At 40.9% G+C, this 22,880-nt stretch overlaps 1 long non-coding RNA gene across 1 annotated transcript; it reads left to right on the top strand.

Annotated features, from left to right (window-relative positions):
• The first annotated feature begins 7,786 nt into the window (after nt 1-7,786).
• LOC309856997 lies at nt 7,787-20,874 on the top strand. The gene is made up of 3 exons (XR_014307438.1): nt 7,787-7,956; nt 13,558-13,761; nt 20,444-20,874. It is a non-coding gene; the product is annotated as an uncharacterized lncRNA (long non-coding RNA).
• The last annotated feature ends 2,006 nt before the right edge of the window (nt 20,875-22,880 follow it).

Here is a 22,880-nt window from a genome sequence, read left to right as displayed (position 1 = left end):
ATTTGTCAGTGAGAGAGCACAAGCAGGGGGAGCAACAGGCAGAGGGAGAGGCAGGCTTCTGGTTGGGTAAGGGGTCTGATGCCGGACTTGATCCCAGGACCCTGTGATCATGACCTGAGTCATGTTAGGCTGCTGCCTAACAGACTGAGCCAACCAGGCATCCCCCAGGATCAGACTTCAATAACCCTACCAGATTTCTTTAGCTTTGACATTTTAAAGGACAATGAAAGCTAGCTAAACCTACACCAGGATTCTGTATCTGCTGGGGCTGTGCTGTCCGGGCCTATGTGCCTCCTGTTCTTCTAACCCCATCAATTCCACCAATGTTTTAGCCAGAGAACTGTAGGCAGGTGTGGGCGTGTCACTGAAAGCTTTGACTCATCATTCATATCTTTATTGTAAGCTTATAATCTTTATTTTTTTCTTTTTTTTGGGTAAGATTTTATTGATTTGTTTGTTTATGAGAATGAATGGGGAGCAGAGGCAGAGGGAGAAGCAGACTCCCTGCTGAGCAGGAAGTCTGACATAGGGCAAGATCCCAGGATTATTTATGACCTGAGCCCAATGCAGATGCTTAACCGACTGAGCCACCCAGGCGCCTCTTTATTTTTCCTTTATTGATTATCTGCCTTTCTGAGGCAGCATTCTACCTGGGTTTTCATAACTCCACACTAAGGTATTCTTCCACTAGTGTGGTCTGTTTTGAGGTAATTCCTATACATTCTGGCTATGCTGCTAAATGATGCTATGATCTTGGACTCTTTTTTTTTTTTTTTTTAACCTCTCTGAGCCTTGGTTTCCTCTGTGCTAATGTGGATAATATACCCTCTCTTGCAGATGTGTGGAGGGCCATGGCTGACTTGGATGCAGTTGGAGTCATCTCACGGCACATGGAATACACAATTTATCTTGCTTCCTGTCTTGATAACCACATCTTGGTTTTCATGCTGTCTTAGAACAAGTAGAACTTGACTTATAACATGTAAGTTGTGAATTCACATACTTTTGACAGAGGTGTTATTTTATTTTAGTTTAGTTTAGTTTAAAGCAGGCTCCACACCCAGTGCAGAGCCCAGTGTGGAACTCAAACTCACCACCGTGAGATCAAGATCCGAGCTGAGATCAAGAGTTGGCCGTTTAACCAGCCTAGTCACCCAGGCATCCTTTCTGTTTATCATTTTTCAAAAAATGTAACAAGTATCACTTTCTCTGCTTGGACCTGTCCTCACACCTGCTATGCTGGTCTGGGGGTCAGACGTGTAGCTGGTGTGGTGCTGGTGATGTTGAGCAAGACAGTTGTTAAGTCTTTTTACCCTAATTGCTGTTATCCTATTATTTCCTTTTTTTTTTTTAAGATTTTATTTTATATCGTGGTGATATATGCTAAAACTGTTGCTTCTGGTCCTGCCTTAAAACTTGAATATGTAGGGCATTTTTTAAGGATTCATCCCTGGAGATACAGTATTTGTTTTTCTCTGTCTGACTTATTTTGCTTAGCACAATACCCTCTAGGTACATCCATACTGTTATAAATATCAGGATCTCATCCTTTTTGATGGCTGAGTAATATACCATTGTGTGTATGTACCACTTTATCTTCTGTTGCTGGACACTTGGGCTGCTTCCATATCTCGGCTATGGAAAAATAAATGCTGCAGTAGGCTTAGGGGTGCCTCTGTGCTTTCAGAATGTTGAGTCTGATGTGTCAACTGCCACAACAGTCGTGGCTACTCAGGAAGGGAGCCAGGTGCAGGAGGTAAGAGGAGGAGTGCAGCTTTAGGCAATCTGAGTTGAGGTGTCTGTTGGACGTGCAGGTGTAGGTTCTGGTTGGACAGTCAAAATGTAGGAATGGGGGCTTGGGGGAAGAGAGATGCAATCATGCTGTTGCCAAGGGATATATTCCTTGTAGAGAGAGTGACAGTTAAGGATTTAGGGTAATTCCTTCTTTTCTTGGGCAGATAAAGGGGAAGAATAAAGGAGTAGTGGATGGAAGGGGAGGGACGTGGCTTTGATGCCAGGAAGGCATTTTTGCACAGATGTCTAGAGAAGAGAGATTTCAAGGAATGAAATGTCAGCAATGTTCGATGATGTGAAAAGTTGCAAAGCAGCTTGATTAGGGGGTGGGGGTAGATCGAGGAGGTTGTCACTGAGTACTGAAAGAAAATGGGAGGTGAGTAGTGGAGTCCTAAGCCAGACATAGAGATAGAGTGACTGGGCGTGAGACCATGGAGGTCACACACAAGAATAGCCTTTTAGAAAGTTTGATGGTAAAGACACAGACGATCATAACTCCAGACATAGCTTGGACAAGGGTGGGTTTTACAGGCTGTGTTTACCTATTTGCAGGTTGACTGAAGGGAGATGACAGATGGTGCATGCTGCTGGATGTTGTGGGTTGAGATGGGATCAGGTATACAGAAAAGCACACAGAGAGGAGTGTATGGATGCCCTGACTGTTTCTGTAGAACACAAGGCCAACATTAGGCATGTAGGGAATGGAACGTGGCTCAAGGAGATGTGCAGTCTCAGATACAGACCACATGACTCAGAGTCTTACAGGGCTCTCCTTGCCTCCACGTGGCCCTTCTCACAGGGTTTAAGTTTTGAAGAGTCCTTTTGTTTCTCTGGGTTTGGAGTGTGACTGGAGAGACATAGCAGAGATCAAGGGCTGAGGAAAGACCAAGAGGGCAGGAACTCACAGAGGGGAGTCTACTACCCTCTCTGCCTTTTCTGGTATGGGCTCTCTCCTGATCTAGATGGACGGATGACCTGCCATTACTTCTTTTAAAAATGCATTTGGCTTTACCCTGCCAGAAAGCGACACATGTTTATTGAAGAATATTGGGAAACCCCAGAGAAACTGAAGGAAGAAAATAAGCACTCAGCTGAAGACAACCATTCAAAAGTTCTGGCACCTTTTCCTCCCAACTTTCACTGAAGTTGAACAGATAAGTGTATATATATGAAGTGATTTCTGGGAAAGACCAAAAAAATAAAAAGTAAAAAAGATACCAACAACAAGAAAACAAAAAAGAGAACAAAGCAGAAGAAAACGGTGTTCATTTTCTTCCTGAGGCTGCCCTTCCTCGATACTGCTACTTGGTTTTACTACCTGCTTTTCTCCCTGGGCTTTCTTGACAAAACATGGTTCCACTACTATTACCTTCTTCAAAGTGTGTGACAGAGTCGTTTGCTTTCAACATGGAGTTTGAGCAAAATGGACTATTGTTTTAAAATATTCTATCATGTGTGCTGTAATATCTCATCCTGGACATGATACAAATGCTATGATAAAAAGAAGAGATGCTTTTAAAGTGATCACCAGAGTTGTGAAATTCATTGGCATGATCCTTCTTTTTTTTAAAAAAATATTTTATTTATTTATTTGACAGACAGAGATCACAAGTAGGCAGAGAGGCAGGCAGAGAGAGGAGAAAGCAGGCTTCCTGCAGAGCAGAAAGCCCGATGCGGGGCTCGATCCCAGGACCCTGGGATCATGACCTGAGCTGAGGGCAGAGGCTTAACCCACTGAGCCACCCAGGCGCCCTGACATGATCCTTCTTTTGAGGGTCATAATTCATTTAATTTTTTTCTGCTCCAGCTTAACCTTCGCAGTCTTCAGTTGTTATGTGCATTAGACACAGTATTAGCAGTAGTGGCAGTAAAAATACTCCTGTCACCCTTTACAGGTACCATTTTACTAGCATCTCCTTACCACTGTAGCAGCTTTAAACCCTGTTTCCACCCTGTTAATTCCTTTAAATGCCTTTTCCTTAAAACCTTTTCTTAGTTTTTGGTGTTCTATAGCTTTACCACAAAATGTTTAATTGAAGATTTCTCATCTTGCTTGGTATCTGTGCATTTCCTGTATTTCTGGATTTATCATTTCTGTAATATCCTCAGCTGTTTTCTTCTGAAATTTTGACTCTGTCCTTCTGCTGTACTTCCCAGGATTCTTATTTAAACCTCCAGTCTGTTGTTCGTGTCTCTCAAGCTGGCGTTCATCCTCTTCTCCTGCCTCCTTGTGTTGCATTCTGGGGAATGTCTTCACTTCTTGGTGCAGGGTTGTGAAGTCCTTCATTCGGGGCTCATCTACTGCCCCACCATTCTGGTGTGTTTTCTGTTGTGTTTTACGTCTCAGTGATTTTTGGTCCCTGTTTATCTTCCTTCAGTTCCATGTTCACACTTGGCCTGTTGCTTTTGATAGGCTCTTGATCCTTCTTCATTTTTAAACCTCTTTTGTGTTCTTAAACAATTAACATGTAATATTTTCTATTCTGTATCTGATCATTCCAGTGTCTAAAGTCTTCATTTTCCCTCAGTCTTCTGTCTCTCACAGTGGCCTCATTTCTTGCATGCTCTGTGAAGGGATTTTGAGACCAGTATTATTGGAACATAGATGTAATCTCTTTTAATTCTGTTTTTTGGTGTTTTTGTTTGTTTGTTTGTTTGTCTGTCTGTCTGTTTTTTCCAGGAGGGTTTGTCTTTCCTTTGCCAGGAGGCTGGGAGTGTTCTTGGTTGGGATCACTTTGGTTCCATTTGAGGGTCCTGGTTTATTAAGGAAATCTCAGGTTCAGTTCCCCCAACTTACCGTGTGGTGGGAACGGGGTCTGGAGGGCACAGGCCTGTAGAGATCCTGCAGTGAAAATGGCATTTGTTCTCTGGCACCCTGATTTGTTTCTCTTGAGCTTGTTGCTTTCAGATCAGGTTTTGGCTCACTTGTTTCTGCCACCTCCCTCTTCCTGCTTCCTTTCCTACCATTTTCTAAGTCCTTTGCTAGTTTTCCGATGGCTTCTAAAGCCCAGAAATGTTTTGTGAATTCCATTTGCCATCACTAATTGCAAGTCTCATCCTGCAGCAGGAAGGCCAGAGCCAGACACTGTAATGCTCTGCCTCCCACAGAGGAGATTTTAATACCCTCTCCTCGTGTTCAGAAATTCTAGATTGGAGATGGAGTTATGGATACATTACCATCTACAGAGGATTAGTTGCCTATATAATAGAACAAGTATGCATTATTCTAATCTTCCTAAAACTTCCATTTTGCATAATAAATATGAATGAATAAGGAACCCGCATTACTTTAGTTTATGCAGATGTTCTCTTTCTGTCTCTGGCTTTAGATGGTAGGTTGTCATTTGTATGGTTCATTCTGAAAATTGTGTAACTTCATTCTTATTTTCTACATGTTGGTGCCATATAAAGTGATGATTTATGGAGATTCAGAGGTAAATATCAACATCTAAATAATTGGGGAAGGCTTCCTTTACAAAAGGTAGAATTATTAAGACCTGTTTAATCACAGAAGGGATATCCTGTAAAGCTAGCCCATAAATAAAAAGTGGATCAGAAGAAAGCAGAGAGAGGAGAGAATTTGGAAGGAGCACGTGGAGGGACACCTACTGCCTATCCCTGTAAGTCAGGGGCAATCCGGAAGGGAAACCTTGTTAAAGGAGGCAGTAGTGTTTAGATGTAATGAGCTACTGGAAACCTCACAGTGTTCTGGTGAAGCAAGTGGTGTGCAATCAAGTCCGCAGCCCAGTTGAAGTTGTGGCTTCAGGCAGCAAGCGAGCAGGCCTTTCTGTCTGCCTTTATCTCCAGTGGGAGCGACTTGTCCTCCTTGAAGTCAGCCTCCAGACATCTTTTCCTGTCGCTACACATCTGTGCATCACTGAGAATTTCTGCGGTTGCTGCTTCATGGAGATGTTTGTCAGTTTTGGGTTTTGTTTGTTTTGTTTTGTTTTTTACCGAGGTTCACTTGCTAACTTTTCTCTTCTCTTAAAAAAAAATATATTTAATCTAGGGGTGCCTGGGTGGCTCAGTGGGTTAAAGTCTCTGCCTTCGGCTCGGCTTGAAGGCATGATCCCAGGGTCCTGGGATTGAGCCCCACATCAGGCTCTCTGTTCAGCAGGGAGCCTGCTTCCCTTCCTCTCTCTCTGCCTGCCTCTCTGCCTATTTGTGATCTCTGTCTGCCAAATAAATAAATAAAATCTTTAAAAAATATATGTGTTTAATCTAGGGGCACCTGGGTGGCTAAGTGGGTGGGTTAAGCCTGTCTCTTCAGCTCAGGTTATGATCTCAGGGTCCTGGGATTGAGTCCTGCATCAGCAGAGAGCCCTCTTCCTCCTCCTCTCTCTCTCTGCCTCTCTGCCTACTTTTGATCTCTCTCTGTCAAATAAATAAGTAAGTAAATAAATCTTTTAAAAAAATATATATATAATTTCTTCCAGGAAGAGATTATGCTGAGTGAAAAAAGTCAAGCAGAGAGAGTCAATTATCATATGGTTTCACTTATTTGTGGAGCATTACAAATAGCATGGTGGACAAGGGGAGATGGAGTTAAGGGAGTTGAGGGAAACTGGAAGGGGAGGTGAACCATGACAGACTATGGACTCTGAAAAATAATCTGAGGGTTTTGAAGGGGTAGGGGGTGGGAGGTTGGGGGAACCAGGTGGTGGGTATTAGAAAGGGCACGGATTGCATGGAGCACTGGGTGTGGTGCAAAAACAACGAATACTGTTACACTGAAAAAAAAATATATATATATATTTCATCTCTTATTACCATGTATTTCAAATGGTAGTGAGGGATGATGGTGTGGGACCCCATGAAGTGAATTTACACTGCCATCTTGACCACAATATAAGTGTCGTACACAGCCGTCCAGTGTCCCCTTTCTTTCTGAAATGGATTCTCTCTTCCCAGCTGTTATCAATAGAAGACAGGGGTCTTTGTTCTTGTAGGTGACTTGTTTAAGATCGCACAACTTTTGAGGTTTAACCTTTGGTCTGATTGTAGGACCCATTTTCTTTAACTCAGTGCCATGCAACCTACCATGTAGGACTCTCAATACTCTTCTGCTTTTGAAGCTGTACTCCACAGGCCACGTCTACCAGTGCATATCTATTTTTGTCTAGTTCACTCATTTATTGCACACATTTACTGGATGCCAGCTATGTGTTTCAGGCACCTTTCTAGGTGCTGGAGATATGGCAGTGGGCAAGTCAAACACAACCCCCTGCCCTCATTGAGCATGTTCCATTTCCTACTACTGGAAGCATCCACCAGGAACAATGGACTTATGCCAGAAGTCCAGCAATGATATGAGTTCCAGAAATTTCTGAATGGTTCTTTGTGGAAGTGATGATTTGGCGGCAGCCCTCAAGGTAGCTACCTGCACAGGCAAAAAAAAAAAAAAAAAAAAAAAAAAAAAAAAAAAAAGGAGGGCTGGTGTAGAAATGCCTGATGAATGGGCTTCAAGGTCTTTAAGGTCTTATTAGCTCTGAGATTTTTCAAGAACTTTCCATGATACATAAGCATATTATAGAAAAAACCCTATTCAAAGCATACTGTAAATATGGAGGATGATTGTCTTTGCATTATTTTTGTGATTAAATGACAGTTGATGATACAGGCACTGTTGTAAGTCACTTATCCCTGTGCAAACACTTTGTGGTAAATTCTTTTATCATCCTTATTTTTCAGAGGTAGAGACTGATGCAAAGGGAGAAGTTTGGTGGTTCTCCACTGGCCACAGCTAAGCAAGCAAAAAGCAAAAAGCAGAGCCTGCATTGGAACCAGGAACTGTGGCTCCAGACCCCAACTCTTCACCCTTGGGCTTCTTGCAGCACGCCTGATTTCTTGTCACTAAGAACTTGGTGCAGGAGTTTAACGGTACCTTTAACTTCTAGTTTTTCTTTCTCAGAACTGAATCTGCATTGCAGTGCATCTCTGCATAAACATGTGTTTAATTTTGTCACCTTTAATTTTGTTTTTAGGTAAGATCTGAAGGAGTCAATCTGTTTCTTCTGTGGCTTCAAGCACTTCAGACAAACTTTGCAGAAGAGCAGGTGCTGATTTTTGCTTGCCTCATGCCTGGTTTCCCAGCGATCATGTCATCCAGAGGGACCTGCATGGTGGAGACACTCATCAGTCCTAGCCCTGGTGTGGCGGATGGTGAGGAACATTTTAGCCAGCCTTACAGGTTGAAATGACTCTGAAAGTTCTCTTGAGGGATTCCTCAGCTTGTCATGATCCTGAATAGAACCCTTTATTTCGTAGATGGGTTTGGAGGAGGAATTATCCCCTGCTCTTGTTCACAGTAATGTCTTACAGACATTAGAATAGAAAGAATCAGAGCCTTTTTTATATGCAATGAGGATGGGAGACATTTACTGAAGTGGTGGAAACAGGAATGGAAGGGAGGACTCAGATGTTGGAAACAACAGAAAGTGGAGACACATCATGTATCTGGAGTGTTTTCTTGGCTGTGAATGAAATTTATTTTATTTTATTTTATTTTATTTTTTAAGATTTTACTTATTTATTTGTCAGAGAGAGAGAGAGAGAGAGAGAGCGAGCACAGGCAGACAGAGTGGCAGGCAGAGAGAGAGAGAAGCAGGCTCAAGGAGCCAGATGTGGGACTCGATCCCAGGATGCTGGGATCATGACCTGAGTGGAAGGCAGACGCTTAACCAACTGAGCCACCCAGGCTTCCCAGTGTGAATGAAATTTAAATCTGCCATCCAAAACTACTGTTTATTGTCCTCAGCATGATTGTTTCACGAGTGGACATTCATCTGCTCACCCAGACCTGTATTTTCATGCCGCATTCATGGAAAGACAGTAGCTGCTTCCTGGGAAAGTCATGGCAACCATCTGTGTCCCATGAGTTTTTAAGGAACTTGCCAGTTAGGGCCAATGATTGATTAATGCACATCACTTTATTGCCCAAAGACAGGTATTTGATCCTTAGGCTGACCGAAGCAGAATTTGGCAGAGAGAAGAATAGTTTAGAGGGAGAGGTGGCTTCATGGGAGTTTGTACCGTATTTCCAACCCCTTGATGCTCGCTGGCCTGGAGTGTAGCGTGAGCAGGTTCCAAAGGAGGGGCCGATGTATTTTAATGAAGGCCATTTTTTAAAAACCCTTTGAACGTTGGTGAAAGAACTCCTTTTTTTCCCCACTCTGGAGCAAAGATATATCCACAAGAATCACTCCACTCTTGCTGGCCATATCAGGGGAAAGGATCGCTGAGGACCAAACATGCTTTTTCCTTCAAGTACTATTGAACTGTATGGTTATTCAGGTAAAAGCAAAATCTTGGATAATTCAGGAATGGTCTTTCTCTTGATAGGAAAGAGGAAACATTGCTTATTTTCTCCCAGCTCATCCATATTTTGTATGTTTGCTTGTTTGTTTGTTTGTTTGTTTTTTGAGTTGACTCTTTATGATATTTCACTAGAATTTGAATATGTGCTATATCACATCAGCAAAGACCTGGCATACATAATATTTTGTGTGAGAGTGTATGTCAAGCAAACATTTCAGTTCTCCCATCTGCTTTTATATTACCATATTCACACAGAACACTTCACTTCTAACACTGTGGCTGAGGCTGTGGATTTTTCCCTCACCAGGCAACTCTGCAACACCAGCTGGGTGTCCTGTAGTTTTACTCAGCTTTGACACTGTCGGCCTTGATATGGCATCTGATCCCACAGGTTAAGGGCTCCGTCCCGTGAGACTGTTCCATCATATTCAGGTGCCAGTCATAAGTAGGAGGAGCCCAGGTTACCCACAACTTCTCTACAACTTGGCTACAAATCAGAGGTTCCTTCAAATCCTCCTCCGGTTCAACTGAGTGGCTCGCAGAACTCTGGGAAACATTTGTTTTCATTTGCAATTTATGAAAGATATGATAAAGGATACAGATGAACAGTCAGATGCAGAGACACAAAGGGCACAGTCTGGGAGGGTCCCAAGCACAGGAATGTCTATTCCTGTGGAGCTGGGTTTTATCCCCCTCCTGGTACCTGGATATGTTTACTTACCTGGAAGTTTCCTGAAACCCCTGCTATGAGGATTTTTTTAAAAAGATTTTATTTATTTATCAAAGAGAGAGAGGGGGAGAGAGCGAGCACAGGCAGACAGAATGGCAGGCAGAGGCAGAGGGAGAAGCAGGCTCCCTGCTGAGCAAGGAGCCCAATGTGGGACTAGGACACTGGGACTAGGACACTGGGATCATGACCTGAGCCGAAGGCAGCTGCTTAACCAACTGAGCCACCCAGGCGTCCCTGCTATGAGGATTTTTATGGAGGCTTCCTTACATAGATGTGCTCTGCTTTTAGCCCCCTCCCCTCTCTGGGGGAATGTAGGGGTTGGGGTGGGGGTGCCGAAGATTCTAAATTCTAATCATGGTGTGGTCTTCCTGGTGATGTGTCCCCACTGAGGAGCCATCTCGGAGCCCACCCAGAGTTGTGTTATTAGAACAAAATATTAAACTCAAAATGGATGGAAGACCTCAATGTAAGATAGGAATTCTTGCCAGTTTTCTTAAGGTGATTCTTTCTCTCTGCTATCCCTCAAGATTCTGTCCTTGCCTCCCTTCCCGACTGCACTGTCCTATTGGGCAATCTTGCCTATTGGGCAGGTGGAATGGACCAGTAGGGTCAAAATGCACAGCTTCTAGAAGGCAAAGGGATACTCCAGTCTGCTCTCAGGACTTTGGAGTCTTTGTGTTTTTGGTGCTGGTGAAAGGAAATGAGAGAGGAGAGCAGACAAGAAAGAATGCTGTCATTAGAGAGAACTGGTAGGATAAAATACAGGCATGATGAGTAGAATGAGTTTAAAAACATGATACCATTGGGTGATTTTTTTAATACTCAGTAAGAATATTTTTAACAAAGTGAACCATTTAGTTTTGAAATATTCATTCTTAGCATAATTTGAGTTTTAAGATAGGATTACATTACATGATTGTCAACATTATTTGTCACCATGACTTTTTTTAATTTCGGATAGGAATTTTAATAAGATAGCATTTTATTTCAGTAGACATTTAAGTTAAAATTTAAATGTATATATGTTCTTTCCCACATATTAACCAAAGGCTACAAATTAGAGTGGAAGAATAAGGAGAATCAAGATACTTGTTTTAAAGTTCTTTTTACACTGTTTTGAAAATATTGTCTTCCTCATTTATTTCCATATTTACCATGTTAGCAAAATCTACAAACTTGTACTTGGTAAGTACTGATTGGGTTGGGTATAGAGGATGTCCACAGGGAAGCTGCCATTCTCTTTCAAAGTGACCTTTGTTTATTTTTAAGCAAAATAGTCACTTTATTCTTATATTTAATGGTAACTTTATTGTAAGAGGTTTAAAGTTTCCTAATAAATGATTTTACCTATTTGTACAAACTATTTATTTGTACCTCAGGAAGACTGTGGCTCCTAAAATAATTCAACATGTGTCATGATTCTTCTTGGTATAATTATATTTAAAATTAAGTTTTAAAATTTTAATTTTTAATTAAAACTGTTTATGGAAGGCAGTGTTTATTTTCTCATGCAAAGATGTTGAAATAAACATTCTCGTTGAAGTCTTCTCTTAACGGTGTTGAGGTATGGTGACCCCAGACCCCAGACCTTGCCCAGTGGTGAGGCAGACCATCCCAGGCCATGCAACTGCCCAGAGTAGCCCTTCCTTATATCCTGGATCTTTCATCCACTACGTGCTACTTACAGCTTCTTATGGAGGGGCCAATATTTGGGCAACTGTGCAACCTAAGGGCAGTAAGCTCCAGAAAGGAAGGAAACATGAGGGAATTTCTAGTTTCACTGCTCAGGGTTTTTTGGGTTTTTGTTTGTTTGTTTGTTTGTTTTCCCCTATGAAAAATGAAGGCTCACAGGACATAAGTATCCCTTTGATTGGTGCTGGGGTGGGGAAGCAAATTTTCTTCTCCCTATTATTGGAAAGCAGGCAAAATTAGTTAAAGTGAATAATCAGAAACAATTTGGGAGGGAAAGAGATCACAACAGGCATTAATCCATGTGGTGAATGTGGACTACTAATTCAGTTGTCTTTGGGTGTTTACTTACATACACACAAATGTGCATGCTTGGATCAGGGGAAAGCAGCAAAAACTTGATGCCTTTTGAAATATGTAGAAGTACTAACCTTTAGAGGTACCGGGCTGTGTATTTGTTAGCTATCTGTATATGGGTATTTTTTTCAGAACTTGATTCTGATTTGATAAATAGTCTATATTCACTGTGGAAAACATAGTATACTTTAATATATTGAATTAAAGTTCTTTATTGAGAACTTGTCTGCCTCATGCAAGTGCCTCCAGGTATATAAAAGGTGGGAGGTCGGGTTACCAGGTGGTGGGTAATATAGAGGGCATGGATTGCATGGAGCACTGGGTGTGGTACAAAAACAATGAATACTGTTATGCTGAAAATAAAAAAAGAAAAAGAAAGTAAGAGAGCTGGACATACAGCAAGTAGTAGCTCAAGTCCAATACCATGTAACTTTTTGTATTGATTATGAAATTTAAAGGAGAAAGGGACTTTTTTTTATTATCCTATTTCTTTTCAGTGTTCCAGAATTCATTGTTTATGCACCACACCCAGTGCTTCATGCAATATGTGCCCTCCATAATACCCATCACCAGGCTCACCCAACCCCCTACCTGCCTCCCTTCTAAAGCCCTCAGTTTGCTTCTCAGAGTCCACAGTCTCTCATGGTTTGTCTCCCCCACCAATTTCCCTCAACTCACTTCTCCCCTCCATCTCCCAATGTCCTCTGTGTTATTCCTTATGCTCCAGAAGTAAGAAACCATATGATAATTGACTCTGCTTGACTTATTTCACTCAGTATAATCTCTTCCAGTCCAGGTCATGTTGATACAAAAGTTGGGTATTCATTCTTTCTGATGGAGGCATAATAATCCATATTGTATATGGACCACATCTTTATCCATTCATCCATTGAAGGGCATCTTGGTTATTTCCACACTTTAGTGACTTTGGCCATTGCTGCTATGAACATTGGTGTACAGATGGCCCTTCTTTTCACTACATCTGTATCTTCTTGGTATATACCGAGTGCAGTTGCAGGGTCATAGGGCAGCTCCATTTTAATTTTTTTGAGGAATTTCCACACTGTTTCCCAATGTGGCTGCACCAAGAAAGGGACTTGTTATTAATTCTGTGGAGCTGGTCAAGTCTGATACTCAAAGATAAATTCTTTCAGACATAAAGTTGTTTATACTGATTCTATTCTTCAGATTCATCTACAAGGAAAAGGCTATAAAACTAAAGTTCCATGGATTTGATTAGGGTAGTATTGGATGTTAAAGTACCTGAAATGATGAAGAATGTCTGTACATTCTTCTAGATTTGTTTCAGTCCTAAAATATTAAATTAGTTATAATGTATGTGAAAATATCCTTACTATTAGAATTGCTTATCCTTTCTCAAATTTTCTAGTGGCTTAGTACTTAGTACTTCCACCGCTGTATGCCATAGCTATAATAAGCAAGCAGTAACAGGAGTCACCATCCCACCTTTGTCAGGTCACAAGGCAGAATTAGAAACAAGTCTACCAAAAAATGTCATCCCTAATAATTTCCAGTACTTTAATTTTAAAGTTTTAGTTGATATTCATCCAATCAAATATATAGCTGAGATATATGTTTGTGAGAAATTGAACTGTTTAGGGTGGTGGCTTACACTCACTCCCCTAATCATGTATTCTGTTTCCTTCCAGACATCCCCCATTTGAGACCAGCGCCAGTGTATGTACATTACTACAACTCAAGACAATGAAAACATTTATAGTATAAAAATTCCATACATGGCAATTCACATTGTTTTTATTAAATGGATTATAAATTTCTTTTTGGAAAAAAAGTATCTAGCTATAATCCAAAACACTCAAAATCGAGTTGCTGTACTGCCCCAAATCATACAGGTATGTCATTCATCTTTTTCTTATATTTTACATAGGTAAAAGTACACTAACACATACCAAAGTAATTGACTCATAGGGGTTTTGGTTCCTAAAGGATGCTGGTTCTAGGCATTATGTTTATGGATGGGCTCTCTCTCTGTTGCTGAGGTGTCAGAGGGACTTCTGAGATAGCACTTGCCATGCTCTGCTGACATTGCCATGACAAGGTGATCTTGGGGGCCAGGGAGATGTTTGAGAACATGGTGTTGTGTGCAGTCTCCTGGACCCTCTCATTTTCCCTCCTTTGCTCAAGAGCCAGTGACATCAGAGCATAAGACCAGGGGCCTGTGTTGCCTTCACCCATCCCCAGCACCAGGCAGGCCCTCAATAATCATGTAGGTGGGCTGTGGGAAGAACCTATTCGACTGCCAAGTGCCTCTTGGCATCTCAGAGGGAGCAGTGGAAGAGCATCTCAGGATTTTGAGGTGCCATGATGGAATGCCTGGAAGAAAAGGCAGACTCTCTTTCGAAGGCTTTCAGTGAAGACCTCTTTCTGTGTGGGGCCCATGGTATACCTTCCCTCTCTTGTGGTCCTTGGTCATAGAGAAATGGGCTTTCTCAGCAGGTTGAGCTTCTTAGAGACTTTGCTGTGTAAGGAAGGACAACTTGGGGAGGTTTGAGAGGTGCTGCTTCATGGCAGGGGCCTGCTTTTATGCACACAGCATGGTCCCCTTAGAGCAGCTTCGCTGATGCCCCAGAGTTCCCAAAAGTGTGACTAGGCCTGAGCTGCAAGAGTTCACACACCTGAGTGGCAGGTAGCATCTTGGTGGAGGAGCACCAAACTGAGGTCCAGAGCACATGTCCTCATTGATTAAGAACTGACTACAGAGCTAGACAAACTTATTGTCAAGAAGTCTGAGGGGGATACAGTTACAGTAAAGAGCAGCAAAATACTTACTGAAGATTTTGAAAGGGAGCTTTGGGGTGTGTGGATGGCTCAGTTGGTTAAATGTCTGCCGGAGATCAAACCCTGTGGTGGGGGGTGGGGAGTCCCTGCTAAGTGAGGAATCTGCTTCTCCCTCTCCCTTTCCCTCTGCCACTATCCCTGTCTGTGCTCACTTTCTCTCTGTGTCAAATAAATTTTATAAATCTTTTAAAACATAAAAATACAAGAAAGATTTGAAACTTAAATTCACTAGTTGTAACATGTAATAGGAACCCTGTAAACAGTAATGATCACTGCTGAGAACAAAATTGATTTTTTAAAGATTTTATTTATTTGGCAGAGAGAGATCCCAAGTAGGCAGAAAGGCAAGCAGAGAGAGAGGAGGAAGCAGGCTCCCCACCGAGCAGTGAGCCCAATGCAGGACTCGATCCCAGGACCCTGAGATCATGACCTGAGCTGAAGGCAGTGGCTTAACCCACTGAGCCACCCAGGTGCCCCACAAAATTGATTTTCCAAAGGAATATCCCAGAACACTGAGGAAAATTTCAAAGAGATGGAAATGAGAAACGAATAAGTAAGATCTGAGGTCAGGTCCAAATCTACCTTGCAAGTACCCTGAGGACAAAAGGAGAAAATAACAGAAGTTATAACTGAACTAATGCAGCATTTACTTGAGCTGAAAAACAGTCATGCCTTCAGTTCATAAAGCCTTCAAGTCCCAGGGAGAATTAGCTGAACAGACTCAAACCAAAACAGACGTAAACCTATTTGACTTTCAGGGACTAAGAAAAAAATTGTCAGAGTTCCAAACAGAAACCACCAGTTCCTTCTCGAAAATGAGACAGAGTATCATTGAATATTGACTTTAAGCTCTATTCCTCAGAGCTGAAAGAACTCTCTTTCTTAGAACTCTTGCTTCCTATCACATATGTAAGCAGATGTCAGATTGATTAACCTTGTAAATTGGTTTAAGTTCTAACTCTACAAACAAAATGATAAAGAATTTGGAGACAATCTAGGGGCATGTAAAAATTTTGGAAGTGGTAGACTACCTTAGGTAGAGATAAGACCCACAGGCCATAGAAGAAATGACATGCCACTTTATTTTAAAAATTTGAAAAAGATTTGTATATCAAAAAAGAGTAAAGCTGCATGTGGGCAACAGGCTGTGAAAAGCATCTGTAACATCAGCTGTTCAAGGAGTTCATGTCTCTGACGTGCCTACAAATTGAGAAGAAGACAAACAGTCCGATTGAAAAACAGACCAAATGAGAGGAAGGAGAAGTTCATGGAAAAGGAAACAGAAATGACCCTGGATTTCATAGTGAGCCAGGGAACACCATTTTTTCTGGACCATGTTGAGACACCTTTATTCACTCACTCTGTAGACAAAAACTAAAAATCATCAGGTAGACAAAAATTTGCATGAAATCATATATAAGAAACTCAGCCCCACTCTTTGATAAATTTTACAGTCTATTTTGTGTGATTGTTAAGTCAATTCAAAACAATCTGTTTAGAGACTCTGACTGTTCCCTACTTGGTTACAAATTTTCAGGGAAACATCACTGTATTTATTGAGAATAATTTCCTCATTCTTGAAAAATACATTTGAGTGATGAAAAATAGCAAGTATAACGGAATAGCCACAAATTCAAGGTTCTAGTTTTCCCCCCGCCCTTAGTGGGAAAGGAAACTTTTCACACATGTGAGTCATCTACTTTTATTATCTGGATTTCTTAGTTTCCGTAAAGTCTGACCTCCTGAATCAGTTTGGATGGTTGTCTCATCCTAACTCAAACTGTCTTAAAGATTTAAAAAAAAAAAAAAAAAACCTTCAATCTCATGAAGAAGCAGCTCATGGCAGTGCTTGCGGAGAATGTGTTTTATTCACACTGTCTCCATGATTTTCTCCATTTTTCCCTCTGGCCAGTTTGTCTTCCACCCCCTGCTGACTGTGTGATGGCTGCCTGCAGTGGGGGCACTGCTTTTCTTGTTCACATTCAGAGACAACCCAGATATTTCTGTAAAGCCCTTCCCGTTTGTGTGTGTGGGACAATCTAGGTTACTGTCTCTCATAGAACAGTAACAAGGCACTGACTGTGCAGCTGGCTGTGTGAATGGCCCAGGAGAAACATGACTGGCTTCCATGACAGACCCCTTCCCTGCAGTGTGGATGGGGCCAGCTTCCTGTGAGTCACCTGGGCTGCAGTGGAGGAGGCACACAGTGCACTGGGGTTCAGGGAGGGTGTAGGGAGGAAGGATGCTGGCAGTCAACTCTCCAGATCCAGTACTAACTACCACACCCTGAATATAGTCCTACCTAGAAATGGTCCCTGCCATTGTACAGACTCAATATGTCTCAGTGAGTTCTTCTAGTAGTTTTTAGTGCCACTGTAGCAAATGACAAATTCTCAGTGGCTTGAAACAACACAAATTGATTATCTTGCAGTTCTGGAGGTCAGAAGTTCAAAAATCAGTCTCAGTGTGGTAAAATTGGGGTGTTAGCAGCCTGTGTTCCTTCTGGAGGCTCTAGAGGAGAATCCACTTTCTTGCCTTGTCCTGCTTCTAAAGCTGCCTGCATTCCCTGACTTGTGGCCCTTCATTGCACCACCTTTTATCCCTCTGTTTCCAACTTCACATTGCCTTCTGATTCTGATCCTCCTGTCTCCTTATGGATCCTCATGATTACATTGGGACCACCGAGGTAATCCAGGATAATCTCTCCCCCCTCACACCTTAATTTAATCATGCTTGCTAAATCCCATTTGCCAGGTAAGGTAAAGTACTCAGAGCTTCTTGGGCTCAGGATATGGTCATCTTTGGGGCAGTCGCTATTCAGCTGGTCAGTTGCCTCCTGTGCTCCCTTTTATGCCTCACACCTCATCTCACACGTGTCTGCTGTGTTCCTCTCTTCATCTGCATTGCAAATGAGAAATGCAGCAATTTAAACCATTGAATATTAGATTTTGGAGATAGTTGCAGGAATAAAAGCTCATATAATTTTATTTGTGTCCTAAAAGTTTTTGTTTGGAATTTTAAATTTTATCTAATTGTCCCTAGGTAAATTAAATATGATTCAATCAGTTGATCTGAAAAATCTTTTCAAAGAGTATACCGCTGTTGTAAAGGCCCTTCAAAACAGTATTTTGAGTGCTGTTTCCAAATGAAGTTTACACTTTCACCCTTATCACTGTATTAAAGGTCATGTTGGAGGGTTTTGTGTGTGTGTGCTTTTTTCCAAAGTGAACTTGCTTCTCTATCTAAAACTAATACCTCTAACAGTATTTTTCACCAGGGAGGAGAGGAATTAGTGTATCTTCTAGACTAAGTTTTCTTTCCACGTGAAGAATCTGTTAGGACTAATATTCATGGGAGAAGGAAAAGACAGTAGCTCTTACACCCTATATACTATGTTGACAACAACAGTATAAGCCTGACCAAAGCTGTACATCTTGGTGCATCATTTCAGCTGAAACGTGTTCAGTGAAGTATGATTTATTCCTTAGTAATTCATTTTTGTGTGAGATAAAAGTACATCAACAGAAATTAGGGAAAGCAGTGTGGTAATTTTAAAATTTCATCATTGACTGTTTTTTTTTACCAGTTCTATAAGCACATTAATTGATATTAAAACCCATAAAAGCTCATTTGGGAATGAAAAATAAAGGTTGAGGTGGTATTGATTTTTTAATGATATTTGTATTTATTTGTATGATTACGCTTAGTTACACTTTGGTTGAGTCCGAATGTGCCCTTCAACAATAATCCATGGGCTCTGGGTTTCCTGAAGTTGTATGTCATGGGGTGAACAGTTAGAAAAAGTGAATCCCACCAATTGACAACCCTATGGGGGTTTATATGTTACACAAACACATTTGTTTGTTGACTGCCACTCCAGTACTTTCTGTGTCCTCGAGCTCCACCCACGTGGTGCAGGCTGCCCCCATCTGTGCTGGAGAATCATGACGGGGCATTCAGTGGCCTTAGGCATCCCCAGAGAGCTGCAGTTGCATCCTCTCATTTCCCACCTAGTTTGTGGGCATCCCCCTTTAGCTTGACCCTGACAGTGGACAGGTCTCAGTATGAGCTGTCTGTGGGAAGAAACAAGATGTTTGGGGGGCAGCGGTAGTTGTTGATGGGAAGTTTTAAGTGTCAGGTTGTATCTTGCAATTTTCTGAACCCTGGCAGTGCAGGCCTGGGCCAACCTGGTATGTCTGTTTCACCAACCAAATCTTCCTCATGTGCCCAAGAAGTGAAACCATATTTGCATTTGCCACCAGAATCAACTAATACTAAATAATAGTTGAGAATTCCAGCTTGATTATAGTGAGTGGAAAATGGACCTCTCTCTGGTTAATTCTTACATATGATTTTACTGTTCATCTTCATAAAAGGGATAAGAAATGAGGAAACGTGGATTATCAGTTTGTTTTCACTCTCATCACTCACTGCAGTTATAATTTTCAAAATACCAAGATGTTTTTCAAAAGTAGTTGTTTTTTGTTTTTTGTTTTTTTTGTTTTGTTTTGTTTTGTTTTTGTGGAGGGAGTAGGGACTAAGACTAAGGAAAGCATTGTTCTATCAAGAGAAGTCGTTTTCAATTTATGGTATGATGGGAAATCCATCTCGTATGTCCTATTTGGATAACAGAGCTCACTTTTAATTTTTTTAAACTTCCTTTGATTTTTTAATTGAATTATAGCTGACCCACAATGTTGCATTCGTTTCAGATATAAAACAACAAGATTTGACAAGTCTGTATGTTATGCTGTGCTCGCCGTACTGTACCACCAACCATATTCCCTATGCTGTGCCTTTCGTCCTGCAACTTATTAATTTTGTAATTGGAAGCCTGTTATCTCCCACTGTATTTCACGCATTTTGCCTGTCCACCCGCTGCCTCCTCTTTGGAAACGATCAATTTGTTCTCTGTAGTTATGGGTCTCTTTCTGTTTTTCTGTGTGTTCAGAGAACTTTTTAAGATAACTTGGTGCCTTTAAACATATTCCTTGATTTACATTAGTTTGGATACGTATTTGCCATGTTACCCAATTAGTTATGTAATGACTTCAAAATTTGGGGGCTTAAAACAACCCTTTGTCATATTACATATGTTTTGGGGGTCAGAAATTAGGGCAGGATCTCATGGGGCAATTTTTATGCTTAATACGGCATTAACTGAGGTCAGTGGGTGGTGGCCTTCAGCAGGCGGCTGCTTGGTCTAGAGGATTCAGGATGACTTTATGCACATGCCTGTCACTTTGATGGGTACAGTTGGGAGATGAGGCTCAGATGGCCCTCCACTTCCGTGCAGTCTTTGTAACAAGGTTGTTGGACTTATTTCCTGTCCACTCAGAGCTCCAATAGCAAATGTTCCAAGAGAGGGGTTCCTTTTGGACTTGGGCCTGAAACTGACACGTTTATTTCACTGTTTAACACAGTCACATAGCCCATGTGAATCAAAGGGAATGGGGAGTCATAGGATTTGTGATCATTTTTTAATGTGCTACATATGTTCATATGTGCATTTTTTCCCATTTCTCTGACCTGTGGGAAAATGGAAGTTATTGATCAAAGAGTCACAGGTTATCAAGCTGTATGAGAGACTTCAGACTTAATCCAACCTCCATACTTTATAGATTAAAGAATATATATGTAGGTGCACATGTACATCTCCATATCAGTTAATATATATACACTTGTATATCACTAAAAATGGTATCTGTGGATTAGCCAATTCTTCTATCTTCATAGGAATGAAAAGGACTCGTCATTCCCCGGCAAATCTGAAGAAAGAAGCCAGAGCAAGAGTAAGGGAGAAAGAGAGTGAGAGGAGCATCTGATGGGATAGGATTTCTTACAAAAGGACTCCTGAAGTGACCAGAGAAAACAGACCAACAGAAAAGGGCAGACTTTGACCAAGCGGTGCTCAACAACGTGAATATCCACATGGAACAGAAGAGGTTTTAACGCTATTCCCTACTGATGTAGCCTACATACTAAAGAGGACATCAGAAGTTTTCTGGAAGATACCATAGAAAACCATTTTGAGGACCTGGGGGCGGTGGCAGAGATGAGTGGAACAGAACACCAAAAACAGGAAGCCCAAGAAAACTTGGGTGCCGCTTCCAGATGGCGACGAGAGAAGAATTAGGCACGAACCAGTCAGCTGGAAAAGACTGGGAGCAGGGGACAACAGTCGAAAAGGACGTCTGCCAAGAGCAACTGGACAGTCTCACTTTTATTGGAAAGAAAACAATAGCCAATAGAAGGATTGAGGAAGGTCAAATGTTAATCCCATCTTGCTGACAAGCAAGAAGGAGGATAAAGTTTATAGTTAAACAAGCACATTGAAAGAACTCTTCTAACTAGCAACAGCACTTCTGGGAAGAGAATGGCTCTATGGCGGATAAGGGAGGCAGGCGGTTTTCATTCCACCCTGAGCTAACCTGTCGTTCCCGGGTGCTCCGCTTTCCTGAAGCAGGCGGCATTCCACCCTGGGCCAGCCGGGCTTCCAGCCAGCGAAGCTTCTGTGAGGGGGCTGCATTCCGCCATGAGCAACGAGGTATCCCCCGCTGCCCAGCTTCTGTGAAGGGGCGGTGTTCCGCCCTGAGCAAGCTGGGCATCCCCAACTATAAGTGCTACCATTTTACTTAAAACTGTGAAATTGGGTCAGATTTAAATTTCAATTTATGTTAAAACATTCTGTAAACTGTGTTAAACTTTGACATTTGTTCCCTCTGTTCAGTGAATAACACTATATCATATTCTGAAAAATACGCTAATTTTCATTTTGAAAAATATCCCTTTTTCCTCTTATGGTAATTATTAATATGAATTAATAGTAGAATTTGATATGGTTCCATATGCCCATAAATACTTTATTGTATATTATCAAATTTAATAATATAATGTACTTCTTTGGACAATTTTTAAAGACCAGTCTACTCTTAAAAAAATGGAGACGCACTTCTTTAGTTCACACAAATTTCATTTTATTATATATAACCTCAGATAAATTTCAACAAATCATATTTTATTAAAATTATGTCTACTTAAAAATCTCATAGAAGAGTAAAACCATCAAAAATAATAATAAACACACACAACACACACACATCACCCATGTATTGGCAAATTACAATTGCTGTAACAATACATTAGGCATTCCACTGTTAAGGGCTATCAAAATTTCCATCAGTGACAAAAAGATTTGTATCCAAATGGACTGATTTTCCAGAATCCAAGAAAAAGTCTCCTAGGGTTTATTTAAAGATAAATATTTGAACAAATACTTCTTAAATTTAGGAAATTCAGAACATACGATTAAAGAATATTTGCAGTGCAGACTATATTCAATCCTTCCTTCAAAATGTGCCTTTGAGTACATAATTCTGTTTTCTCTATCTAAATTGAGCTGTCCTCCAAGGAAGTTTTCTAAAATGTGTGTCTCTGTGTGATAAATGTTCTAAGACCTAACATGCTTCATTGTATTTTTACTGTGCTCTCAAATTTAATCAATAATTTGGCTTGATGTATAATATCTAGTTTCAAATATCTTTTCCATCTATACAAACCCCCAGCTGTTTCCTTTATATGCTATTACTATTGAGAATTCTGCTGTCAGTATTATTCTTGTACATTTTAGGTGATCTGTTCTTCTCTTGGGCATCATTTATGCTCTTCTCTGTTTTTGGTATTCTTAAAACTCACCATAATGTATATGAGTGGTTTTGTGTGTGTGTGGATTTTGTTTTGTTTTGTTTCTGATTTCTCATGTTTGGCATCATTTTAAGTCTGGTAATTTTTATCTTTCTTTAATTCTCCAAAATTTATCTCAGTACTTATTTAAATATTTTCTTTATTTTTTTTTCTTTTCTGCTGCATTTGGGCAGAAGTCATTAATTTGTTTGTTTGTTTGTTTTTCCCAACTCATTTATTCATTTTACAGCTATATTCATCTTAATCTCCATTTATTGTATTCTTTATTTCAACAATTTTCACTTTATTTATATTCACAGTATAGTATCTTTTCTTTGTATATTATATCATTATTTTATCATATACTTTTAAGCTATTTTAAAAAATATTTTACTTATTTATTTGACAGTGAGAGATCACAAGTAGGCAGAGAGGCGAGCAGAGAGAGAGGAAGGGAAGCAGGCTACCTGCTGAGCAGAAAGCCCGATGT

Source organism: Mustela nivalis (genome assembly GCF_964662115.1).
Source record: "Mustela nivalis genome assembly, contig: HAP1_SCAFFOLD_118, whole genome shotgun sequence".
In the NCBI taxonomy this organism is placed as follows: domain Eukaryota; kingdom Metazoa; phylum Chordata; class Mammalia; order Carnivora; family Mustelidae; genus Mustela; species Mustela nivalis.
Note: the sequence above shows the minus strand (reverse complement) of the source record. Positions and strands in the feature narration are given on the sequence as shown.